Source organism: Equus quagga, chromosome 2 (genome assembly GCF_021613505.1).
Source record: "Equus quagga isolate Etosha38 chromosome 2, UCLA_HA_Equagga_1.0, whole genome shotgun sequence".
Classification (NCBI taxonomy): Eukaryota; Metazoa; Chordata; class Mammalia; order Perissodactyla; family Equidae; genus Equus; species Equus quagga.
The window spans coordinates 147,657,106-147,683,373 of record NC_060268.1 but is presented as its reverse complement, the minus strand read 5'-3'; the positions used below and the strand labels follow the sequence as shown (position 1 = coordinate 147,683,373).

The following is a 26,268-nucleotide window of genomic DNA, read 5'->3' as shown; positions in this document are numbered from 1 at the left end:
TAAAGCTAGCCCTGGTGGTCTACTGGTTAAGATCTGGTGTTCTCACAGCCATGGTCCAGGCTCCTTTCCTGGCCAGGGAACCACACCACCAGTCTGTCGGTTGTCATACTGTGATGGCTGCATGTTGCTGTGATGCTGAAAGCTATGCCACTGGCTTTTCAAATATCAGCAGGGTCACCCACGGTGGACAGGTTTCAGCAGAGCTTCCAGACTGAAACAGACTAGGAAGAAGGACCTGGCCATCCACTTTCAAAAAAAATGGGCCATGAAAACTCTATGAATAGCAGCGAAGCACTGTCTGATATAGCGCCAAAGGTGACAGTATGGCACAAAAAGACCAGGTAGGGTTCTGCTCTGCTGTACACAGGGTCACTAGGAGATGGAATCGACTTGATGGCACTAACAACAACAAATTCCACTGTAAATTTTAGGATCTTCCTGTTTTGCTTTAATTGACCAATATCATGATACTGTGTATATTCTTCAAAGAAAGATACCAAAATGTACCATTTTAGAGCTGAGGACATTAAGAAAAGTTGATCAGCTAGCTCACCCTGGGCCAAGCCAAGTGTTGGATCAGCAGGGACAAGGCTAGAATTTCCCTGTTTCTGTAAAGCATACTTCCTTCAATTAAACAAGTTATGGATAAGCTAGTCACAAAAAGACAAATACTGTATGATTCCACTTACATGAGGTATCTAGAGTAGTCCAATTCATAGAGACAGAAAGTAGGATGGTGGTTGCCAGGGACTAGGGGGAGGGGAGACAGACAATTATTGTTTAATGGATATAGAGTTTCAGTTCAGGAAGATGAAAAAGTTCTGGAGATGGATGGTGGTGATGGTCATATAACAATATGAATGTACTTAATGCCACTGAACTGTACACTTAAAAATGGTTAAATGATAACATTTATGTTACATACATTTTATCACAATTTAAAAAAAGTTATTGGAAAAATATCTTCCTTTTAAAAAAGAAAAAGAAAATCACCAGCAAACAGTAAGACCTTCGGCAAGTCACTTCATGAGCCTTGATCTGCCCATCCATAAAATCACTTTAGACTTGGGATACATAATCTCTAATGGGCTTTGAAGTTCTTCAATTATATGGTTGTACAATTTGGAAGCATCACCTAGAGCAGGGGTCAGCAAATTTTATCTGTAATGGGTTAGATAGTAAAATTTTAGTCTTTTGTGGGCCATATGGTTTCTGTCGCAACTACTCAACTCTGCTCATATATGGCAAAAAATGACAGAACAATATGTAAACAAATGGATGTAGCTGTATTCCAATAAAATTTTATTTAAGAAAATGGCAGTGGGCCAGATTTGGCCCTTGGGTTGTAGTTTGCCAACTCGTGACCTTGAGAATATCCCTGTGAACATGTATGGATGATAGCGATTAAAAATTTTCCTGTATCCCAGGGTTGATAATTTCTACAATTCCAATAAGCTCTTGATGACAGTTTCAAACCAGAACACTTCTAGTGCAACATCTTAACCTAACTCTATGATTTCTATTTTCCAGGCAATGAGTAGAATATAGTGGCTTAACTTCTGGAAGGTAGTGATACCATCATCATCATCATGAAACAGCTCAGAGAGTCAGAAACTTTTATTCTTCCTTGTACAGGGTTGTATAATCTAGTCTTTCTCCTATGTCACAATGGAGAAAGTCTACCAACAAAGAAAAAAGGAATATTAAACAAAAACATTCTCTCCTGTTTACCAAAAAACAGGCTTAGTCTCTTACCTCTGACTTCAAGATATTAAACAGATCTAGTGACATTTAAAGAGAAAGTATTTTCCCATTCTACCTGGGGTTCTAAAGTGCTCATCTAAGAGAAAACACAGGGCTTCGAGGGGTAAGCTATCTGCTTACATACTTACAGACAGTGCTGCAAGCAGGCCTGACCTGGGGAAGTCATGCTGGAGTGTGCGTATATGTCAACTCCAGCCTCACTGTGGCCAGCCTCAGCAGACTAGATCCTGGTCTGAGAAGAAGCCCAGAATGACAGGGTGGTGAGAGTTCACCATACCATCTCTTTTGAAGGACAGCAGCTGCAATAAGAGAGGACACATTTGAATAAGGATACTGCAAGTGTGGGAACCAGACCTGGCCAGACAGTCTAAGGAGCAGGAAGGATGCTTCTATTTCTAGAATGCTAAACGAAGAAAGTGACACAGCTGACAGGTACTGATGATACGCTCCCCTTCTGGCTTTTTGGATGACTGTTATATGCAAACAAGAACAATCTGTGAACAAGGGAAAAGAGTTTCAAAGTACTTTTCAGGCAAGTCATCAAGACTGAGGCCCATTCACTACCTACATGGTTGAATTACAAGAGAGGAGGCTTTGCTATTAGATCACTTGAATATTGACATTTTAATTTACTACATTGAGAAAACTGCACAAAAATCCAAGGACGAGAGGTAATTACTTGTATTCACTTATGCTTTTAAAAAGGAAGTTTTGTCAAGAATTGTTGTTCTTGATATAACAACTTACAATGACATATCACTTCCTAAAATTTTAGAAGGATGACACTTATCACAAATACCGACAAGGAAATTAATTGGAACTTGATGATCATAAATTAGTAGATCACCATTTCCTTTACGGTACTTCCTAAACAATTTATTCGTTAATCCTTTTTACCAATGAAGTCTGAAGTTTTAAGTGGAGTACTCATTTCTACTGGAAAAGGAAAAGAATTTCTGTAATTAGAAACTGAACTTATAAGCATAGGCATGAGTGCTTGTATGAAGTCTTTATGTCATATAAAATAATTAACTTTAGAAGTATCCAACAATAAACTAGTCATTAATAAAACTGAATAAATAGAATTTAGCTTTTTAAAGTTGACATTTATAAAACCCATACTCAACAACAATATGAACGTTTCACACTTCTATACTTTGTCCATTAACTTCATTATTTTAATATTTAATATTAGGTATTAATATGCACAGATTTATTCTAAATGCCTGCTATGGGTTGAATTGTGTCCCCCCAAAAAATATGTTGAAATGCTAACCCCTGGAACCTATGAATGTGACCTGATTTGAAGATAAGGTCTTTGAAGGTATAATCAAGTTACAACAAGGTCATACTACAGTAGTTGGGCTCTTAGTCCAATAGGACTAGTGTCCTTAAAAGAACAAGGAGAATGCCATGTGAAGACGCAGACACACAGAGAGAAGATGGCCCTAGGACAACACAGGTAGAGATTGAAGCAGCAGCACCAGAACTGCATTGTAGGGGAGGGGAAAATCCTTCCAAGGATGTTTCCACCAGAAGAAGGGACTACAACTCAACTAACTCTGGGTAAAAAAATTTAAGGAAACTGATCAAATTTAGGACCATGGCTATGGGAAATCAGGGAGACTCTGTCCAGGCACAAGAGCACTGAGAACCCAGTTGAACTGGATAAAATATTTCTAGTAGTACTGATTTACAGACAGCCGTGCTGGCAAAGGAGCAGGACAAACAGATGAATGGACTGGCCAAAAGGCTAAACAACTGCAGATAAAGTGTGGTGTAGGAAGGCAGCTGAGAGACAGTTAAGGATGCTTACATTCGGATCTGGGGAAGACAAGGAAGGAAAGGGATCCAGAGGGTGGTTGACTGAACTAAACAGAAAGGGAGGAGTAGTGAATCCCCATTCATACTAATGTAATTTCCAAGTGTATAAGCCAGAATATGGTTATTTTAAAATCAATTTATACTGCAGTTAATTCTAGATATTCTTTTGGATCACTTCAAAGGAATTCTGATAGAGATTAATACTTATAATATCTGGCATAGACCTAATTTGTGCTAGATATAGCCAAATTGTTACGTTGATTACTTGACACATATATATACATACATACACATATACATATATGTACACACACATATGCATGGTATATTTTAAAGACTGCAGAGACTAAGACCTAGAGAGGTGTATTTCTTCAAACATTACAGTCACACTTTTAACTGATTATCTCTTTTACATTTTATAAGACACAAATATCATCCAGACTAATGAACAACTGTTGATGTCAGTAAATGCACGGCATTGTATCTGGAGTGCCAGACCAGAACTATTAGCATTTATAAGTTTTGACCCTTGAAACCACTCAAATTGCACATAAGAACACTCCATACCATATGTGGAAACACATATAACATTCAGAATCAAAATACAGACAAGCAGCACTTAGGAAGTAAAACTTAACTGTGATAAAAATGTGAGTGTTTTGTAATGTTATCCTCTGAAGATGCAGATTCTTTGTGTGGTGTGATGCTCATGCTGTAATTTTTTTCATCCAGTTTCTACCATGAAGATAGGACTGAAGTGCAACTTATTCATATCTTTACAAAGATAGAAGACATAAAGCTTTAGAAAAATTCAAACATTCTACTAGATGAATTAAACTTACTTTCAGCTAAAAATATTATCGTTAAAAGAAGGAAAAGCTTCAAGGAAAGGTATGAAACAGAATTCCTGTTTTTATAGAGAGCTGCACTCCATTTTCTTATCCACCCAAAGTGTAAATACAACAAATAAAATTAGCTTGCATGAGTTACTGAAGTTATACACGACAGTTCTTGTAGGGATATTTCCAGTTGTTTTCCATTTTGATTTATTCAGATTCAATTCTCTAGCTCATCCCTGTCAGCACAGCAGCTTCTGGTTACACAATATAAAATATTAACCAAGAAAAAAAAAAAGCCAGCAAACAAACTTTCAGTTATTTCTGGCCCAATAATTCACTTCCTCTAACTGACCAGCATCGGAGTTCTCCACGGCTATTAAGGGACACTGCCAATTACTCTGATCAAATCACTTCTGAATGACTGTCAAGCAGGATCATTCCTAAAATCTGTGAAATAGAGATGCAGTGAAAAAAGAATGGCTTCGCTCAACCCGTAATCTTGCACACTTTCCTGCGCCTTCCCGTAGAGGCTGGAAATCCGACGACACCTCTAAAATCCTGTCTTCAACTCCATCCGGGCAAAAGGCAACTCCACAAAGCCTCCTCAAGCTTCACTCAACCTGACCTGCATGTCACAGTCAGCCTTCCAGAGCACAGCCACCATGGCTGCTCTTGCCTGCCTAAGAACCAGTGACGTAAGGAGCTCTACCAAGCACCCAGCGCTGTGCTGTCCGCGATTGTTTCTCTTATTCCTTCCAGCAACCCTGTGAGATAGATACAATCACTGTCCTCATTTTACAAATGAAACCGTGGCACAGAGAGTTCGCATGACAACCAGGAGGCCACAGCTCATGACAGATGGAGGCAGGGGTAGACCTCGCAGAGCTGCACCAGGACAGTCCTGGGGCTGCTGCAGCGCCTTCCAGACCACTCTGCTCTGTGACAGTGTAACGCCTCTGGGGCCTGGCACCAGACAAACTTTATCACCTTATCTCTGCTCTTTTCAGCTTGAAACCTCTGCTCCACAGCTGGACCAGGCTTCTCACTGTCCTTCAAACACGTGGCAAATGCCAACCTCTAGCCTTTGCTTATGCTGCTCCCTACTAAATGGAATACCCTCCCTCTTTCTCTTCACCATCCCTTATGGCCAACTGCAATTCTCCAGCCTCCAAACTGTTCCTTCTTCCACCTTTCCACCTCATTTGAGTCTCTCTTTTCTGAGAACTACTGGAGACTCGTGCACCTGATATTTAACTGGTTTACTACTGGTATTGATGTTGTGTGTTTATGCAGTCTATCCGGTCAGAAGGTAAACAAGCTGAAGGCAGGGACTGACAGGGCCCAGGACAGGTCTGTGAGCTTAGGAAACACTCAATAAATGCTGGCTGAATTCATAATAACCTTTACAGCAATACAGTCAGTAAAATTAATGCGGCACACTGTCACGAAGTAACACTCTAAGCAATCATCTCAAGACTTTTTGGGTAACATTAAAGACACACATAACTTCCAGTGTATCCTTCAACCTAACAACCAATTCCCCCAGCTAATCATGCCAACTAAGCAGGTATTTCTGTGTTTGGATATAGCAAGTCAGTCTCTGCATATGTGTGTGTATAAACAGCCAGAGACTGACATTTGAGCAATGTTTAAACAAAGCATAGCAAATATAATGAGGGATCCAAGTTTGTTGGAATCAAAATGATGCTTTTAAAAAGCTGCTAAGATGGGAAATGAAGATAAAATGCACTCAGTTGCCAGTCCTTTTTGCTCTGGATCATTTATTTAACAAACACTCCCTAGTACCTACATGTTAAACACTGTTTGGGGCTCTGTGAAGGATGCTGCCATAGTCCTACGGAGGTTTTTGTGAAGCAGCCCACCTGTCTGAGAACTGTTCCATGTCAGAATGAGATATTCTTCTATATTTGAATGCGAGAAGAGGTGAGACTTGCTCTCCCATTTACTAGTATCACCAGAATTCAAACACAGTTCTGAGAACTTATTAAGATACATAGAAATCTGAGTCAGAATCTGAAACATTTCTGGTTTTCAGTGATTTTTTTTTTTAAGAGTAGCTCACAGGAGGGGCTGGCCCCGTGGCCGAGTGGTTAAGTTCGCGCGCTCCGCTGCAGGCGGCCCAGTGTTTCGTCGGTTCGAATCCTGGGCGCGGACATGGCACTGCTCGTCAGACCACGCTGAGGCAGCGTCCCACATGCCACAACTAGAGGAACCCACAACGAAGAATACACAACTATGTACTGGGGGGGCTTTGGGGAGAAAAGGGAAAAAATAAAATCTTTAAAAAAAAAAGAGTAGCTCACAGGAGAGAGAAGGGAGAGAGAGACCAACAGCAGAAAGCAGGTGTGGCCTAATTGGTACCAGGTGGCTAGCACTGGAGGCACTGAGACAGCCCTTCTGCTTTCCACAGGGCCTGGCACCCTGCCACAGCCATGCCCCTGTACACTGACAGTGGCCCACACAGATCACAGGCTCTGTGGGCCCTGTGCTTCCACAGCAACCACTGAACCTCTGTGGGACAATCACCTCTTACCAGGCTAAGCCAATTATGCAGTTTGCTGTTAGAAATCTTCAGGTGGCATCTTCCAACAAAGAAAACTTAAAAGGTCTCTACTTGTTCATGTCTCTGATGAGAAGATCTCCAGGTTAGCTTTTAGAGGTAATGTTTTCATAGTGTGGCTATATTAAACACCCTTCTGAAACACATAATTACTCAGCGAGGAAGAATAAACCCCCTACCAACTCCACAGAGTTCAATGAGCATGTAAGTACGTGCTGTGACCAAGAAAGGGATCGCAAGAGCTACAGCACTCTCTGGCAGAGAAGCGGGCTCTAGCACCAGGGAGATCTCTGCAATAAGGGTGAGAGTGCCTAGCACCCTCAGCAGGGTGGTGGGGCAGCCTTCTGGAAAGAAGGGGGAGCTATGAGCACACTGGAACGTATGGAGTCATGAATCATTCGTAAGTCAGAAAGTGCCCAAGCTTTATTCAAGTCTAATACCATGCTCAGCTGTCTAGCTAAATGCCAGAAACAGCAAAAGATACAAACGATAGCGATTAAAACAAACAAACAAACAACAAACAACACTTTCATTTTGGAACTCTCTAGGATTCTGCTAAATGAGTTGGTATGTGCACACTGGTTCCACATTCATTCATTCCCCCAATGCTTACTAGTAGCCGCTAGGACGACTATATGATTTTATATCAACAGGTGTCTTAGTTCAGGCTTCTATAACAAAACACCATAAACTGGTGACTTATAAACAACACAAACTGATTTCTCACAATTCTGGAGGCTGGAAGTCTGAAATCAGCATGCCAGCACCGGTGGGTTCTGGTGAGAGCCCTCCTGCAAGCTGTAGACAGCAGACTACTCATCGTATCCTCACATGGTGCAGAGCGGAGGAAACACGCTCTCTCATGAGGCCTTTCATGAGGACTCCACCCTCACGGCTTCACCCAGTCCTAATTGCCTCCTGAAGGCCCACCTCATAATACCATCATATTGGGAGGGAGGATTTCCACATAGGAATTTGGGGGAGACACAATCATTCAGTCTATAACATTAGGTGTCCTCTGATTTCTGATGCATCCTCTAAGACCTCCACAGAGGGATGCCCTCACTTGTAAAGTTCTCTCCTTCCATAAGGAAGACCCCATCCATTCTTAATAGTAATAGAATGAAGTAAGGGGAAATATAAAAGTCAGATGACAGACGGGTAAATGAAATTATGTCAGAAAAAAAAGGACTGCTGACAAAAATGTAAATAGATTAAATAAGATTACTAATCAATACAAATACTATGCACATTTGGAATTTCTATGAATGTTATGGTCGCAGACAAACTGCAGATGGCCAGAGCGCCAACAACAATCTGTCTAGAAATGGCTTTAAAAGGAAAAAAGGAAACTATTTGACCAAAAGTCACTGAAATCTGCCAATGATAGGAAACTCATAATTCTTCCAGAGCAAAATACGTGAGAGTGTGTGTGTGTGTGTGTGTGTGTGAGGAAGATTGTTGCTGAGCTAACATCTGTGCCAATCTTCTATTTTAAGTGGGATGCCACCACAGCGTGGCCTGACAAGCGGTGCTAGGTCTGCACCCAGGATCTGAACCTGTGAACCCCAGGCCGCCAAAGCGCAGCGTGTGAACTTAACCACTACACCACCAGCTGGCCCCATGAACATTTTTCTTTTGAAGAGAAGCTCAAACTGCCTAACTTCCCGTGGTATCAAAGTTGGGTCTGAGTAACAGAGAATGCTGGTAGAGACACACCCTCCACTGAAGTTGTCACTATTTCCCCTGATACCAGGTATTGGGAGCTGAAGCAGTTCCCCGAAAGGTCAGAATTTCTAGGGAAATGAAAAAGTAAGCATGAGTGAGGGGAATACAGCGTTCCTCATTATCATAACTTCTCAGAATCAAGTAGCTGGAGTGTAGCTCTTGTCTCCTCCATGCCTACCAGAGCTCATACACCCTTCAAAAGATCAGTCTTTTCCACGTTAATGAGGTGAACTTTTCATACTAATACAGGGAGAGCAAGAAGTATTTTAAGTCTTCCAGATCAGCCTACAAGCACCTTCGCTATGTCAAGTGCAGTCCACAGACTGTCAGCATCAGCAGCACCAGGGAGCCTGTTGGGAATGCAGAATCTGGGGCCCCAGGTGATTTGTAAGCAATTAAAATTTCAGAAGTACTGTGAATGTACTAAAAATATTTCCTACTCCTGGGATTAGGTATTTCTCTCCCCAGATGCTAAGGATCAGTGCAGTTAGATAGGCCAACTCTAGGATAATCTGAGCATCAAAATGAAAGATAGTGGGGCTGGCCCCATGGCCAAGCGGTTAAGTTTGCGCACTCTGCTTCAGCAGACCAGGCTTTTGCCGGTTTGGATCCTGGGCCAGACATGGCACCGCTCATCAGGCCACGCTGAGGTGGCATCCCACATGCCACAACTAGAAGGACCCACAACTAAAAATACACAATTATGTACCCGGGGGCTTTGGGGAGAAAAAGGAAAAATAAAATCTTTAAAAACAAAAAATGAAAGATAGTAATGGATTATAACTTATAACACATGAAATTTCAAGAAAAGAATCCATGAGTCCGTATTTATAACAAGCAAATAAAACAAATGGGGAGAGGGCTGGCCTGCCCAGTGCAGAGTTCGTATACTCTGCATCTGTGGCCTAGGGTTCGCGGGTTTGGATCCCAGGCGTGCTCACCAAGCCATGCTGTGGCGGCGTCCCACACAGAAAATAGAGGAAGATTGGCACAGACGTTAGCTCAGGAATAATGTTCCTCACCAAGAAAACAAAAACAAAAAACAAGCATACAAACAAAAAACAAATGGGGAAAGCTGAGGCTCTTCTTTATAACAGAATGCCAACTTATAAATATATAAGCAATGAAAGAGTTAGAAAATGACCATTTTGCAACCATCGTTGTTATAATGGATTCAGGCAAGAATCTCTAAGGATCCTAAAACCGTTAGCTGAAAGTTTGTTGGGGAGCAGGATATTTACACAGTTTTGCAGTCTCTCTCCACAGATTATTTATGAATTAATTACAAAGGGAAAAATGTACTTTTAGAGTGGAGAAATCTGTTGGACTCTACTTAAGTGACCAAATTTAGCATCACTAGTAAGGGGACCACCTGACATCATGTACCTGCTGAGGTGACACACTTAGAAGGATACAATATCACCTCTGTAATATTACTGCCAAAAATGCATAACTCGAATCATGCTGAAACATAAAATAATCCCTCACTGAGGGACCGTCTACAAAACAGATGGCTGGTACTTTTAAAAAAAATGTTAACATCATGAAAGACAAAGAAAAACTGAGAAAGATTAAAGAGGCTTGATAACTAAATGGAATGTGTGATCCTGGACTGTTCCCTGGATTGAGACTTCCTTCCTGTTGTTAAAAGTACGTTACTGCTGTCAAGGACATCATTGAGCCAGGGTTGCACATTAGATAATGCTATTGTATCACCATTACATTTCCTGAATATGGTAATTGTATCTCCTTTGTAGGTGATACAAACTGAAGTATTTAGAGGTGAAGGGTCATATCTGCAACTAATTCTTAAATAGTTCAGTGAGAAGTGTAATAATATGTACTCAGAGAGATCAAATGTGGCAAAATGTTAACATGGTGAATCTAAGTGAAAAGTATATGAGTGCTCACTGAATTATTCTGGCAGCTTTTCTGTAGATTTTGAATTTGTCAAAATAAAAAGTTGCAAACAGAAAAAAACCAGAAATAGTGAAAGATTAAAAGTAATGCAAGAAATGGCCCTCATCCCACAACTTCCTAGTAGAGGAATATAGTATAGAATACCATTAACAATTGTACCCTCCCCTACCCAAAGTGGTCTTAAAATTGAACACAGGTAAAAATGGCAGGCTGAAAAAATTCGTCTTTAAAAAAAGATTTTTAGGAAAAAGCACCTTCTAGGCTAAAAGTCCCTTCTTTGAAAGTACACCTCCTAAATCCTTCTTAAATGTGCCAGCAAGTGTTCTCAAAACAGGACTAGAGCAGTGAAGCAAAGATCCTATTCTCATGGAACTCACATTCTAGTAGAAGGAAACAGACAATTAAAAAAATAGGGGCTGGCCCAGTGGTGTAGTGAAGTTCAGAGCACTTGGCTTCAACAACCGGGGTTCATGGCCCAGAACCCCAGCGCAAACCTACACCACTCCTCAAGCCATGCTGTGGAGGCATCCCACATACAAAATAGAGAAAGATGGTCACAGATGTTAGCTCAGGGCCACCCTTCTTCAAGCAAAAAGAGGAAGATTGGGACAGGTATTAGCTCAGGGCCAATCCTCCTCACCAAAAAAAAAAAGTTTACAAGAAAATAAACAATGTCAGGCAGTAATAAGTGCTATAAACAAAAACAAAGCTGAGAGGTACTGAGGGGGAATGTCATTTAAAACAGGGTGGTCAGAGAAGGACTCTAGTCAGGTCACATTGAGCAGAGGCCAGTTGAGGAACTAAACTGTGCAGGTAAGTAGGGGAAGAGTATGCCAGGCAAAGGGCATAGCATGTGCGAAGGTCCGGAGGCAGGATCCTGTGCTCAGGCTACTGAGGAAGAGAGTAAGGAGGAGAAGAGATTAGAGGTCATGTAGTCCCTCCTGGCCCATTATCAAGACTTTCTCGTTTATTCTGATAAGCTGATTGCTTCCTCCCCCTTTTCCATCTGTCCAATGTCCCGTTTGCTCTGGACAGCCAACTACACAGTCCCATAATGAAGGAACCACTGTGGAGAAACAGCCCCGTTTGCTCTGCTCAGTGTAAGGCTCGTGCAGGTTTCCCCCCTTTCTGCTAGTTCCATCGCAGGTTATTTCTTCTGCATACTAGGAAATGCCCCCTGCCTAACTCCTTTCTCCCTTCCACTCTCGTTTAACCCCCATTCGAAAGTTTCAAAAAGGTTCTCTTTGGTTTGGGAAGTTAAAAAATAATATGAGCCCTTTCACAGCTGATAAGCTTAAGACTTATATTTATAACCTTCAGTGCTGGTTTTCACAGAAGTCATCCTCCCCTCCTGGACGATAAGTTTGGAAGGGGACCGAGGCACAATAAAGCATTACTGCCATCAGCATAAAAAAGGCTTTGAAAATGCTTGGAAAGTGCTTCAGAAAACATCTGTCCCTGGCTCTCCGTTCTCCTTTCAGCAAACCTGCTGTTCTTCAAGTTCTGCTGTTAAGCAGCCTGAAGGCAGGGGTCATCCTGTTCACTCTTATTCCTGGTGACAAGCAGAAAGCCTGGCAAAGAGTAGTTCCTCAATCAATATTTGTGAGATTAATTTACAGATAAAAGATTAAGAAGCCAATTTTTGCTAAGCTGATGGGGGTTGCCAAAATGTTATTAGGCCATAGCTTTCACCTCTATTAACTGTGAACACAGTCTGGTGCGTGGCACACAGTAGGAACTTTCTAGGTATTTGATGGATGGAGGAACGGATGGATGGATGACCAACTGCAGTTCAGATAGGAGTTGTGTGGGCTGGCCTGGGAAACACATCATTTATAATATTTAATAACATTGTTTCTAAAGGGAAAAAATGTACCTTGAGCTCAGTTCATAACAATGAGTTTAACAGTGAATTTGGAACACAACCCTGCCGGGTATAATACTGAGATCTGAGACTGCAGGTACGCTTCGACCAACTCACAGCCTGTGAGGGATTTAGACTGCCACCGCTGACGTGGGGACAGCTGGCAGATATTTGCACCCTGTTACTGAGCTGAGTGTATAGAGACTAAAAGTTTCTAGCAATTTAGAAATTCAGAAAAAAGGAAATTAATTCAGTAACATTCTTTCAAAATATTTGTGAGCAACTGTGCTAGATGACATGGAGAATTAAAGAAGTGAAGATTTTGCCCAACTTAGTGACTCTAACGAGAGAGAGATATATTTAGTGCTTTAAAAATAATTATATTTATAGATTTAATCTCATTGGAGTGGAAGAACTAGGACCCTAAACCTGTATTACATATAATTTGGTTTACTCAAGAGTTTTTAAAAGTTGTTTATATAGATAAAAAATACAAATTTACTAGACAATTGTCATGTATATATTCAATTTAAATACACTCAATACACACTCTGAATTTTACGAAAATCTTCATTTTGGGCATTTTATGAGAAAGAAGCTAAAACCTGAACACCAAGGAAACTTCAACATTGTGTCCAGATAAAGGGAGTTTATTACATTTCTTGGACTTGGTGGCCTACACAGGATCAAGTCAATACCAAAAGTACTCAAATTTCAGAAAAGAAACTGAGGCAGTTACCAGGGGAAAGAGTCTGAGGAAGAGAGAAAAAGGACAGAGCAATAATGAATTAGAACAGTGCACCTTTTGCTATGTACAACTAGTGGTTTTATTCTGTGGGCTACCCCTCTTAGCATTTTCTGCTCATGTTAATCATCTTCCAAAACTTCTGAGAACCAAGGGTTTGTCCGGATAGAAAATTTCATTTCCTATCAATTTATTCCCTGTTTTGGTAATTTCCAAACAGGCTAATTAAAAAAAAAAAAGCTGCAGAGGATGGAAGAGTTCAATACAGATGACTAACAAGAGTACTTAAAGGATATGCTCTGTCTCTGTGATTCTCACAGCTTGGTAAAACCCTGGATTAAACATCCAACCGCGCTCAGCATTTGCAATCATTTGTCTATGATCAAGTTCTAAATGCATTCCTTGTGTTATAATGGAGTGAAAGTGGGCATGGAGTCATTCAGTCACCCCAGAAATATTTTGTTGAGGGCCTACGACATACCAGGTACTGAGCCAGGTGCCTGGAACACAGTGGTGAATTAGGCAGACACCGCCCTGTACTCATGGAGCTTACCTTCTAGAAGAATTAAGTATTAATTAAATAAATATCTAGCAAGTAAATTAGTTAAGCATATCTAAAACAGTTGAGACCAAACCTCTAACAAACAGAGGAAGGACTAATATAAAGAGTTTTTCATGACAACTTTAGGATCACAGAACTTTAACAATCCAAGTGACCTTAAAGGTCATAAATTCTATTTATCATCTGACGCTGGGATCCTGTCTAAGACATCCCTAACAAATAGCTTTCTTCCCTACTGCAAGGCTTGTCAGAATACTTTATGAGGAGCAAACAACGGACAGAAATGTATACAAATTAAACATTATCTTCACAATTCTGAAACATTTCACGATAAAAGCAAATAACTATTCAAAAACATGGTCTCTAAATTTTATCACTATCTCATTTGTAGTTCTGGTTACATAAAATGGAACATCTTTACAGTCTCTGATGTCATGCTCCACAAACTCAATCAACTACAATAAATAGCAACTAGTTACACAATCGCATTATGAAAACTGTATAAAATCGTTAACAGTAGCTTACACTGATAGAACATTCATTTCCGAAATGTGTCTTACTAAAACAATTAGGCTCACAACAATTAAACTTAGGCTAAGACAATCAGGTTTAAAACTTTCAACTACCTACACTTGCTTCTGTTCTTCACAGAATTCCTACAAGAATGAAATACCTATAAAATATACTTTAATTTTGAAATTACCACGGAAAGCAAACAAAAATGTTAGAGAAAGCATAAAACAGGAAGAAAAGAAATTTCTATGAATAGGTAGTTCGTTTGGTGGGATACAGTTTTCAAGAAGCTAAAAATGGGACTCTTACACAAACATAAATTGAGCATGTTTCAAAAATTTATTTAAGTCAATTAATGAGGAACCCAGCAGAAAGATACATCTGGTTCAGTGGCGTACAAAAAACACTTGAAGTATATGTAGTCGATAAAAGACAGAATACTGAAATAAGATTGCTAATTTAGATATAAAACTGGTTAATGACCTATAGGTCAATAAAACTGTAAACTTTGCGGGTTATCTTCTCTATGAGACAGAAATCATTTGCAAGATATCAGTCTACAATTAAAATCTAACTTCATAGAAGCTGAGTCCTAATCAATAGTAAACAGTAAGTTAAAAAAAAAGGTTCATTTCCCTAGAGAATTATGTGATCTTTGGCTGGATACACCTGACAATGCTCCCGTATAACACTGAAAGGGCATGTAATCATCCTTGTACCTCATTTCCAAGCACTGGATAATTTTTCTTAACACTCTGATACGCAACAAAACTTTGGTTACACGAAACCCTCATGCATGGATTAGTCTTGATCGTGGCATGCTCCAGAGACCTAAATTAGCCCTTAAAATGCTCAGCATCAAGCGGTACTCTGGTGGCTGGTGGCTGAACATCCCTCCCACCAAGGCTGCAAAATCAGTTTGCTTGCTTGCTTGCTTTTTATCATGTTTGGCGTCTATTCTTCTGTATCAGAAAATTTTCTGCCTACCCTGTGTTGCTTCTAGTCATTTCCACCAATACGTTTCTTTACTGTTTTTCTTCCTTCAAAACTATCCCCTTGTATGAACACTAATCATGTCAACCTTTTAACCAAAAAATATCTAACTCCTTCAACATAAATACATCTAGAAGTTCTGAGTCAGAGTTTGATAATAAGCTTCATATTATATAGCATAAATGGTTAACCCCTCCACCCATCCACTCCTTGTTCCAATATTACGAAGCACAGTGAAAATATTCAGTACTTAAGATCAATAAGTTAACAACCCCTACTAACTGAAAACCAATTAAGTAATGAGAAGGAACTTTCTAAAGGCTTCTAAGGGGTCAATATAGTTAAAACCTCTGGCTCTGTATTACATTCCAGTTAAAGTATCCCTCATTTAGAGCCTTAATAATTAATAACAATGATAACTGTGATACAATGTGCCAGATACTGTGCTAAGGGCTTTACAAATTTTATTCTATTTAATCCTCACAACAATCCTGTGAACTAGTTTGTAATATTAGCCTCATCTTTCAGATGAATAAACTGAATCACAGAGAAATTAACTTTCCCAAAATCACAATGGTGCTGGGATTCAAATCCAGATTGTTTGGCTTCAGAGCCCATAGGCTTACCCTCTAGGCTACATGAAAGAGGAAGACAGAAGAATTATAAAACAGATAAAATTCATAATAATAGCACTTGTATGGCACTTTTTATATGCAGGCACTATTCTAAGCAATGAACATATAAAAACTCACTTATTTCTCACAATAACCCTATGGGGTAAGTATACTATTCCCAATTTACAGAAGAAGAAACTGAGAAAAAGAGAGGTCAAGTACGTGCCCAAGATCACAATGCTAATAAGATGCAAGACTGGGATACGGACTTGGACAGTCTGACTCCCAAGTCCAGAACCTTCCCCCAATGCCACGCTGCTTCTTGTAACAATTTAAAAAGCGCAGCACAAGTAAACAGTCCCAGCTCTTCAGAACCTCTGAGGTTTAATCACCACATTAAAGCACAGAACCATAACTAAATGTTCATTACTATAATCAAAAATCATCAAGAACAGATTAAAAGGTTTTCATTCAGCCTTGTTAAGAAGGCAAAAAAGTAACAAACTTAAGCAAAATTTCATCCAAGATGAGTTTCTGAAAAACTGTTTTTCTGGAAAATAAACTCAATATAGCACAAATGAGGTGTTGCAGTAGCTTTTTACAATCCTTCTACAGAAACTGTTTTTGTTCTTGCAGCTTTGGGCTTTCTCAGAATTCCCTCAGGGGCTGTGGGTGGTTGAGGGAGGAGGGAGAAGATAGGACCCTGGTTTCTCACTCTACCTTCAAACGACTAGCTCTGTTTATCTTTTTTACATATTGGGTTTCCCCATAAACTTTTGCTTTGAGGGGACCTAGGCTCCCATGAGAACTCGGGTGAGTGGGCAGCCCTTCTCGCCTTCATAAAGCCTTCCCCATCACTACCCTAGCATCCCAGAAGTTATACCTCACAGAATTTCTGCTTTTGCTCCTTGAATCTCAAGCCCTAATCATTCTCCCACTTGACCTGAACTCACCATTCTCCTCTACCAATAATCACGACCATTGCTAATGTTTATCAAACTCCTTATACATGGCAGGCTCTCAGTGAAATGCTCTTACATCAATTGCTTCACTGAATGTGCCCTATGAATTAGATTCTAGTACTGGTCCTATATCATGGAGAAGAAACTGAGGCTTAATCTACCCACTGTCCAATGACCACTGAGTGATGGAAGTAGGATGTAAAACCAAACGGCTCTCCAAAGGTCCCCCAACTCTTAACCAGTATGCTATCTCACCACTGAGTCCACATCAATCCATAGGCAAAATTTCCACTGAGACCCTGTTACAGACTCAAATCTCTTAAAAACGAAAAATACCTTTCCTTCTGGAGCAGCCCTTTACAGCAGCACCTCAGCACTGACGTACGCGATGCACAGCTTTCAGTACATCATCATCTACACACTGAGCAAATGCTTATGAAATCTTCCCTTGTGTTCTTTCAGACATGAATGTGCACTTGGTCCTCCAATTAGGCTGCTTCTCAAAAAGAGGGACTATATCCCTGTTCTTTCTACATCTTCACTCTCCTCACTAAATTACTTAGAACAGGTTTGGGCACAGTCTTGGAAGAAGCTCAATAATCAGAGTAAAGAGCCCTGGCCAGTAGTCAGGACACCTGAGTTCTAGTGCAACTTTAGGCAATGCCCTGTAGAAGACACGGTCATTGTCTCTCCCTTGCTCCTGTGTCCTCAAGGCTCACCTCCACATGCTACAGGCAGCTTTCTGTGAACACCTGTGGCTTTTGCTCTGGCTCTGGGAATAGTCTGGGCCCACTCACAGACTGACCTGGGAATGCAGGGAAATTAATTCCTCCAGGAAACAGCCCTCTGTCAAGGATGGACGGGGTAAGTTGCTGGGCAAATATCTCAGCTTCCTTGCCCTTTGGGTAGGATAATTCTCAAGCATGTGGACCGTTGGCCTGAGTTCCCTCAAAAGATTGAACTCAAAGTGCCCATAGCAGTAATTCTCTTGAAAATGCACCTTTATTGGCTTCCTTCTCTTCCCTGTTCCCCTTGCCCACTTCCCCACTGACATTTCTGGGGAGCACCTCTCAAACTGCTTACTCTCAAATCCTTGTCTTGGGGTCTGTTTCTGGGGAAACCAAACTGAGATTTCCACTCCTCTAATATTCTGTTTCTCCTTCTGTTCAGTAAGAGGGCTGGACAGAGGACCTCTATGTCCTGTTCAGGCTTTACCATCCTATGCTTTCAAGGAAATAAAGCAAATTTCAATATCAAACTAAAACTGACAATGGAGGTGACTTCTCAACGAAAACACTGCATCATATCTTGGAGCCATAGCTGAACTGCACCTACATGAATGTGGAAGAAACTAGGAGGCACAGCCCAGATGCCCCTTCAGTGAGGCCCTCTTGCAGCACTTGCTGGGGGTGCTATTGGCCTCTGCAAGGATGGCCTCAGCTGCAGAGATCCTCTTTGCCCAAGGTCACACACTCCCCCAAGGTGACCAACATGCAATAAGCGATGCTGGAGTATAAAGGCCTGGCCATCTTGCTCCAAGTCAAGACAACTCTTAAGAGCCATTCTAGCTCCAGAGCTCCCTGTGGGGTCGACGAAGGTTGTCATTGGGCCTATACCACCACTCAACTTCTCCTTCTGCCTCCTTCCTTCTTTCCCACTCTTCAAAGAGGACTTCCTAATAAACATCCTGAACGCTAAACTCCATCTCAGTCTGCTGCCTGGGGAATTCAGCCTGTAACAATTACATTTTAAATTTGGTTTATTATGTCACAAAAATCACAGACTCTGGAAGTTTGTGGAAGCAGGGATGTTCCTTTTAATTCTGTAAGACCAGGAAATGGTAGAGACAAGGGGGGAAAAAAGCTAACTTTTTAATAAAATGGGAATGAGGCAGATATAAACCAGCTATGTATGAGATGCAGTTTCAGTTTCTGAAGAAATACATGAAAGGTCAGCATAGTCAATGAAACTGAAAGCTGAGAACTCAGATGAGGCAGTCACAGAGGGTGATGAAAGAGAGAAAAATCTCCCAGAGAAGGAAAATAAGAATGGCCTTGCCAAGGAGGAGAAGCAGACTAAACATACCAAACACACTCAGTCAAAAATCGTGGGGTAGAAATAATCCATCTGAAAGATGGCCTTCTATTTCAAGAGACTACATCCAATCCATAAGAGCTATTAATCCATGGTGTGACAAAGGCAAATGCCATCCTGGGAATTCCCATTAATTAAGCTCAGGGTTGGATCATGCTTCTGAAGAGGCCGGGGAGATTCCTATGGTGCTGCCACTAGGCATGGCCTTTACTGAGAACTCTGCAATACTGAAAAACAGAGACGGCTCTCCAACCCACAGGCAGGCCACCCCCTGGAGAGAAAGCCAGTGATGCTGCTCTGCCAATGGTTGTGCCAACTAGTAGCATCTGGTCACCTCCTCTGCTGGGCTGTGACCTCCTGGAGAGTAATGAGTGCTAGGGGTGGGTAAGGAGGGTGACTGAAATTCAAAATAAGGCGGTCAGGAAAGGCATCACTGAGAAGGTGACATCCTGGCAAAGAACAAAAAGAGATGAAGAGTTAGTCTTAAGGATATCTGAAGGAAGCATGGCTATGTAGAGGGAAATGAGAGTGCCATGAGCCGGAACGATACTCATGCCCAAGGAGCAGCAAAGAGGAACAGCAAGGAGGCCAGTGTGGCTGAGAACTGAGAGGGTGCTGAGGTCAGGAAGACGAGGGGCCAGATCATGCAGGGCCTTCTGGGCCACTGTAAGGACTCTGGTTTCCACTTAGAGAAGAAGGGAAGCCATGGGAACATAATTGGGTAGAGTGACATAATCTGACACTTCTATTCTCTTTCCCTGGAGGATTTTTCTCCATAGCATTTCTCACCATCTGACAAATAACACACATATACATATATTGACTGTCTCAACCCATTAGAATGTAAGCTCCATGAGGGCAGACATTTCTTGGCTGCTCTGTTCACTGCTCTAGACTCCCCAGTGTCTGGCACTTAGTATATAATCAACATTTATTGAATGAATGAATGGATCATCTTGAGAAGAACCTGAAGAACTATTTTCTAAATGGCAATATGAATCCAGACAAAGAGAACAATGTTTCTACTTCCTCAGAAGGTCTGTGTTTAAATCAGTGCTGTGAGGCCAAAACAACAGATACTGATTTATTAGCTCTGTTAGGCACGTAGGCAAGGCCCTAAAACCAAAGATGCTTCTAATTTCTAAAAACTGGATGCCTAGATGCAGGGGAAAACCAGAGGAGCATCAGCAGTTTGGAGGTTTACATTTATGGAATTCATTCATTAAACACACTAAGCAACAGTGTCCATAAGATGCTCAGTAATGAGGTTTAAAATGAACAGGATTTCAGAGCTACTGCCTTTCTGGGCAGTATGGGCCAGCCATTCTCAGGTCAGGAGGGAAGAAGTGTCAGGGAGGGGGCATTTGCAAACTACAGTACTTTCCTCCCTACTAGGATGGAAAATCCCCTTTGAAAATCACTAACCTAGGTGAATTCTCAGAGGTGCCTTCTAGGTGCAAAAAAGTTTGAGAATTATCAGTATAAGGAAAGGTATCCTTTCTATTTATAAAAGTTTCCAACATACCAATAGTTTACCATCCAGAACTTTTTTTAAAATCAGTTTGGGTGTCTTTCATAATACTTATGTTTCTAGATCAACCCATAGACACAAAACATAACTAAAATGATTTACATGCACAGTTGGGGAGAAAAGGTGTAGGGAAACATCACTGAAATTTAATTGAACAAAATGAAAATATACTGATACTGGAGGGGAGAAGAAGGAGGAAAGGGGTGGGGGAAAACCGTCCGGTAGCTGCTGAAGGAGGAGTCAGGAGAGGGACCACGGGTCTGTTTTCCCTCCGTAAGTAAGGCTCCCACCTACTCCTCACTCCTATTTGCCCTTTTACCACTAAATACAGAAATCCTTTGTGAGCTTACACCAGATACTTAACTTTGCCAAGTCTCAGTTGTCTCACTGTAAAAAGGGGGCTACCTTATAAACTGTACCTGCCAGCAGCTAAATAATATGAGACATCCAGCACTTAGCACCTCCATGAACCTCAATAAATGTTGGCAGTCAGTGTGATGATAACACTGCCTGTGAGATGTTATTTTCCCCGAGATGGCTGCATCAACATACATGTCCCATCCCACGTCTTCTTACGGCGTGATGTTGACACTCCTCCATCAAGAGGTGGGTCTGTAATCCCTCCTCTTCAATCTGGGCAGGCCTGTGACCAGGCAGAGGTGCCTCTATGTCACTTCCAAGGCTAGGGCATAAAAGGCAATATAGCTTTCCTCTGGATCTTTCTCTCTTGGGACACAGTCCTTGGGAGCCCGAGCTATTATATAGCAAGTCTGGTTCCCTTGATGCCTCCATGCTGGACAGACCACTTAGAGAGGGCACACAGAGACAGGGACATGTCCAAGGAGCCAAGGTGTCCCAAACCAGGCACCAGGTGAGCAAGCCTTAAGATGATTCCAGCCCCCAGCCTTTGAGCCTTTCCTCCTGATGCTGAGTGGGATGGAGACAGGCCATATAGCCATCAGATTCTAAATTCCTACCCACAGGAACTGTGAGAGGTAACAGACAATCATTGTGTTAAATCGTTAAGTTTTGGGGTGGTTTGTCACTCAGCATTAGACAACCAGAACACTGCCATTAATTGACTCTGTCCACCTCTAATATAGAAACCACATCATGTTATTCTTTTGTTTAAAAAGGATTTAAGGGGGGCTCTCACGCACAGGATAAAAAGAACCTGGAAGCTCCTTAACAGACTGCGAGACTTGAGGGCAGGGACTGTGTCTTGTCCATCAGTGAGTTCCCAAAGCCCCAGTAGTTCCTCATTTAATACGTGGCTTCACTGGGCGAGATGAGCCACACAGCATGGAAAACAGGGAGCAGGAAGACGAATTATGAAAACCATGTATTTGACAAGGATAGACTGAGCTCCTTCCGTGTGGTACTGGGGATACTGTGGTCAAGCCACCCTCATGGGGCTTCAGCTGCATCCTCATCTCATCTGTAGGAAACACAGAGCATTCTGACACAGGCATGGTTCTGTGATGGACTTAACTCCCCGTGGGGCAACACATGATCAGGGGGAGATGGGAGCAAGTGGATGAAAAATGAAATTACCCCCCATTAGACATTTTAAGGCACATTCTTGGAGAGTCCCTGTAGGATGAAGTCCCAGCTGCCACAGTGGTGACCAAGTTGTTGAACAAAGCTAGGACTGAATTTCCTTCCTCCCCGTTAACTCTTCCCAGGACCAAATCCTGCTCTTTGAGATTACTCCTCAAAATAAACTAATTGTCATAAACCCTTGTCCAGGTTCCGCTACTTAGAGGAACCCAGGCTACAATGGCATTTAAAATTGATTTAGCAAAACATGATTTATATTCAACAATTTAGGAATATTAATAACCCTATAAGGCAAGCTATCTTCTAGAAATCTAGGTGGTGATAGAAATGATAAGTAAGGAAATACTGGGCTTCTCTTATAATTCCACCTCATGTTTTCCTTTAGTATTTGGCTTTTTTTTTTTTAATGGAGAGAAGAGGCATCTACCATCAGGAAGCACTTTTCTCAAAGGTGTGTGGTGGCATTTACTCCTTGAAATTCACGACCACAGACTTCTAACGGGCTTTTAATGCTGCCAGGCAATCCTACTGTGTGTCCCTAGTCTGGTAAGTCCCCCAAATCACCTTCCCCATCCTCATTCTCCTCTGAGAAAATGGAAGCATCAGAAGAGAACCCCCACACACTCTCACTTTTTTTTAATTGGTATATCTATTTATTTTATTATTTATTTATTTATTTATTTTTTGAGGGAGATTAGCCCTGAACTAACATCTGCTGCCAATCCTCCTCTTTTTGCTGAGGAAGACTGGCCCTGAGCTAACATCCGTGCCCATCTTCCTCTGCTTTATATGTGGGATGCCTGCCACAGCATGGCTTGTCAAGCAGCACCATGTCCGCACCCAGGATCTGAACCAGGGAACCTCAGGCCGCTGAAGCAGAACATGTACTCTGAACCGCTGCGCCACCGGGCCAGACCCCACACTCCCACATTTACCCACCCTATACTCTCTGCCTTCTCCACGGGCACCATAATGAACTGGCCATTCTCCTGTCAAGGTAGGCACCCAATTCATCCCCCATGTACCATCCTTACTGCCACCTTGAGGACTTTTCCCCAGCAATTCTCCCTTCTCTGTTATCAACTGTTGCTCTTGAGTGGATAGTTTCCATGAGCATACAAACATGCCCTTAATGCTATCTTTAAAAAACAAAAACAGTTCTCTAGACACTACTTTTCCTGACAGTTACCATCCCTTTTCTTTACTCTCTTTTGCAGCAAAACTTTTCATTAACATTGCCTCACTCTTCATCTTAGCCCAGCAGCAGCATGTCACAGCGATCACACCCTCTTCCTTGATATGCTTTCTTTACTCATCTTCCAGGACACAACTCTCCCTTCGTTTGCCCCCTACCTCCTTGGTTGATCATTCTCGATGTGCTTTGCCATTTCTTTCTTTCACCCTGATCTCTTAATGTTGCATGATTTGTCCTCTTCTCTTCACAATCTCTCCTCATTCTATTGGTGATCTCTCATTGAGTCCCATGGCTTTAAATACCATCTCCATGCTTTCAACATCCAGACCTCTCTCCTCACCTCCAGATGCAGATCCAACTGCTTACTCTGATTTTAGTTTTCTACGGCTGTTGTAACCAATTACCACAAATTTAGTGACTTAAGACAACACAAACTTATTATCTCATAGTTTTGTAGGTCAGATATGGTTTTCACTGGGCTAAAATCAAGATGTTGGTAGGGCTCTGTTCCTTTCTTGAGGCCCTAGGGGAGAATGCATTTCTTCGCCACTTCTAGCTTCTAGACGCCACCTACATTCCTTGGCCCGTGGCCCCCTTCCTCTGTCTTCAAAGCCAGCAACACTGCATCTCTCCAACCATTTTTCTAGAGTCACATCTTCTGAAAACTACAGGAAAGTGCTGACATCTAAGGATTCATGTGATTAGGTTGGGCCCACCCAGATAATCCATCTCAAGGTCCTTAACTTAGTCACACTTGCAAAGTTCCTCTAGCTATCTAAGGTGACATATTCACACGTTCTGGGGATTAGGATATGGACATCTTTGGGGGCCATTATTCTGCCTATCACACTATGCATCTCCAATTGGATGTCTGACAGACATTTCATCCTCAGTACGTCCAAAATGAACTCCAATTCTCCCTTTCATCCCAGATGTCCTCCACTGACAGCTTTCTACATCTTAATTGACAGCAACTTCATCTTTCCTGTTGTTCAGGCCCCAAACTAGAATCATCTTTGACTAGTCTTCCTCTCTTGCATACCCCACATAACTCACAGAGAAACAGACTTTATCTTCAAAATATATCTAGAATCCAACCTTTTCCCATCATCTCCATTACCACTGGTCTAAGCCACCACCATCTTGTGTCAAGATTTCTACTATCACTTCCTAACTGGTCTCCTGGCTTCTTCCCTACAGTCTATTTTCAGAGCAGCCGGCACAATTCTTTTAAAAGTTAAGTCAAATTATATTGCTTCTCTGATCAAAATGGTGCGTGACTCCCTAGCTCTCTTGGAATAAAACCCAAAGCCCTTCATGGTCTCCACCCTCCACCCCAGTTGCCCTTCTGACCTCATCTCCTACTACTCACCCCCTTGCTCTCTCCACTCTAGCCACACTGGCCACTTGCTCTCTAATACTCCAGGTGCAACTCACTTTAGGATTTGGCTCTTTTTGTTCCCTCTGCCTGGAATACTCTTTCCCCAAAACCCTTGGCTAACTTTCTCATCCCCTATATTAGTTTCCTATTGCTGCTGTGAGCGATTACTATAGATTCAGTGCTTAAATCAATACCCATTTATTATCTCATAGTTCTGTAGGTCAGAAGTCTGGGCACAGCATGGCTCAGCTGGGTCCACCACTCAGAGTCTCACTAGGCCAAAATCAAGGTGTCAGCAGACAGCTTTTTTTCTTTTTGGAGGCTCTGGGGATAAATTTGCATCTAGAATCAATCAGGTTGTTGGCCGGATTCAGTTTCTTGCCGCTGTAGGACTGAGGTCCCTTTTCTTTACTGCCTATCAGTTGAAGGATGGTCTTTGCTCCTCAAGGCTGCCATCCTTCCTTCTCATGCTTTCCATGCGGCTCCCTCTAGCATTGGCAGGTTGAATCTCGCATTTTGAATCACTCCAACTTCAGCCACACCTCTCTGATTCTAACCACCACTCTACTTTTCAAGGCTCAAGGATTAGATGGGGTCCCTTGGATAACCCAGGATAATCTCCATATTTTAAGGTCTGTAACTTTAATTAAAGCTGGAAAGTCCCTTTTGCCATGTACCTTAACCTATTTACAGGTTCCAGGGATCAGGACATGGACATTTTTGGGGGCCATTCTGCCCACCATACCTCCTTTCCTGACCATAGTATTTACAAGCAACCCAGCTCTCCTCTCTCCACCACCCTTTTCCTACTCGACTTTTTCATTTTTCCATAGCTTTTACTACCTTATAACAAATCTATAATGAATATTTATTATGCTCATTGATTATTGTCTGTCTTCTCTGCTAGAAAATAAACTCCATTACATTAAGGATCTCTATTTTGTTCACTGATAATCCAAAGACTATCTGGTAGGCACTCAATAAGTATTTCCTGAATGAATGAACATCTTATTCTAGAACATTCTCTGTTTCCACAGATTGTTTCTAGTTTCAACAGTTTTAAAACACTAACTAGAGTAAAGATTCTTGACTAATGATGAGGAATATGAGTAAATACTAAAGAACTGCTCTCTTAATACTGTCCCATAGCTAAGGTCAATAGTATCTAAATAGTATCAACAGTAGCTTAGTTCTCATTAATACTCACAACGATGCTTCCTGGAAAAAAATGTTTAATGATTACTTATACAAAGAATACTTCACTTTTAGGCTATTATCCAGGTACGCAAGCAAAAACAAATTGAGTTGTTGAGTTACTCTGGTCTCAAAAGGTATAGAAAAATAAATGGACTAAAATCATCATAAACGCTTTTTTAAAAAAATCTCTACAAATACCTATGGGGTAGAAAAATAAACCAGAGTGGTTTGAGGAAGTACCATGAGAAAGGACTGAGAGTTGCTGAAGTTCAAGACTACTGCTTGCCATCAGCCAGTTTAGGGCTGGAGAGAGGTGACAAAGCTATAAAGAAAAAAAATAAAAGGATTTTGGAGCCAAGGACAGTTTAGAAATGAAATCTAAACTTTATAGAGGAGGAAAC

The 26,268-nt window shown here is 41.5% G+C and overlaps 1 protein-coding gene across 2 annotated transcripts in view; it reads right to left on the bottom strand.

Moving 5' to 3' along the window:
• The window catches only part of PCGF5 (polycomb group ring finger 5), a 117,624-nt gene that overhangs the window by 72,502 nt on the left and 18,854 nt on the right, over positions 1-26,268 (bottom strand). Inside the window, exon 1 of one of the 2 annotated variants that reach the window (XM_046652666.1) lies at positions 1,893-2,052. The exons of the other annotated variant lie outside the window; for it this stretch is intronic. The gene's annotated coding sequence lies outside the window, so the exon portion shown is untranslated. Of the gene's footprint in view, positions 1-1,892; positions 2,053-26,268 lie in introns of those variants that run through there. 2 annotated transcript variants of the gene reach the window in all.